This window comes from Zonotrichia leucophrys, chromosome 3, assembly GCF_028769735.1.
Source record: "Zonotrichia leucophrys gambelii isolate GWCS_2022_RI chromosome 3, RI_Zleu_2.0, whole genome shotgun sequence".
NCBI lineage: Eukaryota > Metazoa > Chordata > Aves > Passeriformes > Passerellidae > Zonotrichia > Zonotrichia leucophrys.
In genome coordinates, this window is record NC_088172.1 from 42,083,254 (window position 1) to 42,087,109 (window position 3,856).

General features: G+C 41.0%; 1 long non-coding RNA gene across 2 annotated transcripts; it reads left to right on the top strand.

The window, feature by feature from the left end:
* Positions 1-227: 227 nt before the first annotated feature.
* LOC135445470 (uncharacterized) lies at positions 228-3,548 on the top strand. 2 transcript variants are annotated; one of them, XR_010439531.1, is made up of 3 exons: positions 228-271; positions 595-803; positions 2,160-3,548. It is a non-coding gene; the product is annotated as an uncharacterized LOC135445470 (long non-coding RNA). The 2 variants fall into 2 exon arrangements; XR_010439530.1 differs by having other exon boundaries at positions 595-741.
* Positions 3,549-3,856: the final 308 nt, after the last annotated feature.

Genomic DNA, 3,856 nt, shown 5'->3' on the forward strand with positions numbered 1-3,856 from the left:
GGATTATGATACGTTATGTATTTGGGATTTGCCTATCATATCATGGACACCACAGCAAGTTAGCTGGAAAAAAACCGATGTGACTAGAGCCAGATTTCTGTTCAGTTCTATTTACATAATAATTGTGTTTGAATTTTCACTCTACTTCCAATTGAGTTTTTAAAATTTCCTGCTACAAAATGTTGACTGCTGCTACTGCTGAATGAGCCTTCGTTATTTTACTCTGTAGGTGATAACAATTCAGTGAGCTGAATTGTGAGCAACTTTTCAGGTATGTAAAGTTTTCATACAGAAACTTGCAATTTTTTTTCTTTATGATAGTTGCTCTAAACATCGAATTTCCCTTCCCAGTCCAGTGAAGTCATCTTGCATTGTTAGCCATAATACTAAAACAGATGCAATTTCAGCACAGTATGATTATTCCACATAGCTGGAAAGGCAGGGTAAAAAAAAAAAAGACCATGTTGGGGATACAAAAGCAAGGTTAAAACCAATAGACTTGACCTCTGTCTTTTGTTCTGGTTTGTTTGGCTATTTCTAGTAAAGATGTTGGATGGTATTTTTTTAATCCTCAGGGTTTTTTTTCACTTTCAGCTGTTCTTTTTACACTGACCAGCAAACAGATGCTTTCTGCTTTGGCCCTGCTACTCCTTTCCACCCACACAAAGGACCAGGCATCTCAGGGCTTTGTCAATTTTCATTTCCATCGTGTGTGCTTTGCTTTGCCAGCTGTTTAACAAGGTACAAATAAACACTTACGGAGAGGAATCCTGGCCCCAAACATAGGGCAAATAAAATGGCAGGTAAAGTCTCAAAAAGCCCCTCAGATTTTCCTTCTGGAGTTATTTCTCTCAATAAGCTGCTCCAGGTCGATAGTTAGGCACTTTCTGTACAAACCCACAATATGCATTGTGTGTTACAAAATATCTTTCCTTTTTTTAATCCTAGCCAAAGCAGCACATTATATGCTCCTGCATGGTGTCATGGGAGTAAATAATGTACATCCCATAGCACATACAAGCTGAAAATTGGAAAGCACTGTTCCTCTCTGATGGAGGTGGCAGCAGTTAAGCTTGAGCACAGTATGTCCTGGTTTAATGATGCAATCACTAATACAATCATGATAACCCCAAAGCAATAAAGGCCTGCCCTAATCAAGCATCCGTGCTGTAGCATTCTCTGCAGTAGTGTCCCTTGATCCCTGATGCAGCTCGTTCAACCCTGAGACACCTCTTGTTACTAGGTTGCTTTCAAAATAGCTGTGGTGCTGAAGGAAGCATCCTTTGTGCCATCAGGGACAAAAGCTGCAAGAGTGCATTGTGTGAAAGGATAGGAAAACCTCATTTTTCCTGTGCTTGGTGATGCAGACAAGAGCACAGGGGAAAAAAGAGATTTCTCTAACCATTCTCTTGACCTAAATGAGGGAATGGGAGGTCTTTTCCACACAGAGAATGAATTTGTTCTAAAGTTGCACTAGGGATACCTCTCCTTGTAAAAAAGTCCCTGGAAGATTCAAATCAGGCAGTTCAGATCACTCTCACTTTGGGAAGCTCAGACCTGGTTATCTTTCTGGCTGCCAAGTTTATGCCCTCAGCCAGTACCTTCCAGACACAGCATTCAGATTTGCACCATGGTTCAAAGACCGGTGCATATTTTATGAGAGCAAACCTTACAGGCACTGAGTGCAGCGAGCGTGAAAGGGATGCTGAGCTTGAGGCTGGCCAAAGTCCTGGGTGATGAAGCATGTTTGCATCAAGATGCTGCATCATTGCTGTGAGGCAATGTCTGTGCTGAGTATACTACTTGAGAAAAAGGCAGTTTTGCCCTGGAGGTAAATGTACATTCATTTTAGGAGCATTTAGCCAGCTGTGGCCATTTTATGCCAGTAAGTCCATAAATAGAAACCACAGATGCAATAAAATGGGAAGCATTGCAGTTACTCAGCTCACAGCTGCAAAATCACAGGTAGCTATTGAAATTCAGCAGAATCAAAAATCATCACAATGTGGCATTTCATGCTGTCATGCTTTTCTTGGTGATGCCAGCACCTAAGTCTGAGAGGCAAATCTGCAACATATATTTGCAAGCATTTATCTTTGGATAAGGATTTAGATTTTGTTGCTGAGCCTGGAAAGCTCCCTCCCTGCTTACTTTTCCAGGAGCCCTGCCAGTACTTCGAAGACAGTGCCAATCTGAGCACAAGGCTGTGAGTTCCTGTTTGAGAAGATAAACCTCATCACTAGAAGGATGAGTGGGCAGGCTCGAGGAAGCTCTGAGGAAGCGCAGTTTGTACCTACCCCTCATGCATCTTGATGCTTGGGTTTTGTCTCCATCTCTGCAGATGCCATTACATGTATTTTGTACCACAGGCTCAAACAGAGGCACAGATGTTGTAGGTGAAAGAATCAAGACTTTTGAGCAGGTAGAAAGCAAGATAGCACGGCCTTGGAAGTGCTGAGATACCGTGGCCGTGAGCATAGATTGAGCTTTGAAACTTACTCCACAGTATCAGGGTATTGCAGAGGGGTGAATGTTGTTCTCAGTAATTTTATTTGAGGGTAATGAAGCTCTCTATGTAGCCCAGATTGCCTCACAGTATGTCAAATAATAAATTGTCTCATAAGGATGTGAGCTGAATCACAAACACTTGATTTTTTGGTAGAATGAAGGGATAACTGTCCTTTGTAGAGGTAGTATACATGTCTGGCTCTTGTTAATACATAAACATCTCAAGTACTGTTTGCAAAACCAACCATCCCTTCCCACTTCAATGAGGGAAGTTAATGGTTCTGATAAAATAGTGCACCCTTGATCCTACAGCTGTAAGCAGAATGCAAGGGTTGTCTCTGCCTCTTCATGCAGTATCAGTATTTCCCTGTGATTTACGGAATATTTAAACATTCATCAAGCCAAAGAGCTAGCCAGGCTAGCAGGATCCACATTCAGCACACGTAGCTCCAGCGTTCATGTGGGAGATCTGAAGTGTGGTTACAAGATGATAACTGCATTGCCTGAAGGAGATAAGTCCCGCTCTGCCAGAATGGTGCTTTGTATGTAATTAGTGTAAAAATTCCGAGGAATGGAGTTTATCCTTGCCATCGTCTTTCTCATTAAAAAGGAATCATAATGAAAGAACAAAGCAGTCCCTGCAGTGAATTGAATTGACTTCCTAAGTTTTCATTAAATCAAAGGCTCAATAGCTTCCCATTTTGCAGAGCCCAGTTGTAAACTGTACACAAGACTTGCAGTAAAGTCCCTGTGAAGATCACATCCTTTCTGAAGGTTTGAAAGTGCTACCTATTCTAAAATAAGGACTATAAGACAGCATGAATCAAGGGAATAAAAAGTTATGCCAGTAGGATGAAGCTGTATTCTCAACTTATTCTTCTACCTCACACTTAATACTTAGTCCTAACACAAGCAGTGATTTTGTCTTCTTTCATGTCCCTTACTACCAAGGTAATACATATATTTATTTTTACAACTAAATACATCTTTGAGACAAAAATGTACAAATATCCTGTAAGTTTATCTACCACTTTATAAGCATTTTTCCTTTGTGTTTAGCTGAACTGTTAGCTATTGGCATCTGGTTGCCTTGCATTCCTGTTACATTTCTGGATGTAGATAGTGCTATAATGATATAGATATAGATAGTGCTATAATAGTAATTGCAGCTTCATCTGAAAGAATGTTTATAAATGTAGTACTCAGTATTCAAGTTGCAGTTGTGTTGTCTCTTCCTTTTGATCCTGAGATGCCAAGCACAGGTCACAGGACACCGAGTCACTTCTGGAAGGTGCTCGGGATGCAGGAACCTGGGGACTCACCTCTTAGTCCCTTTGGCTGTAACACT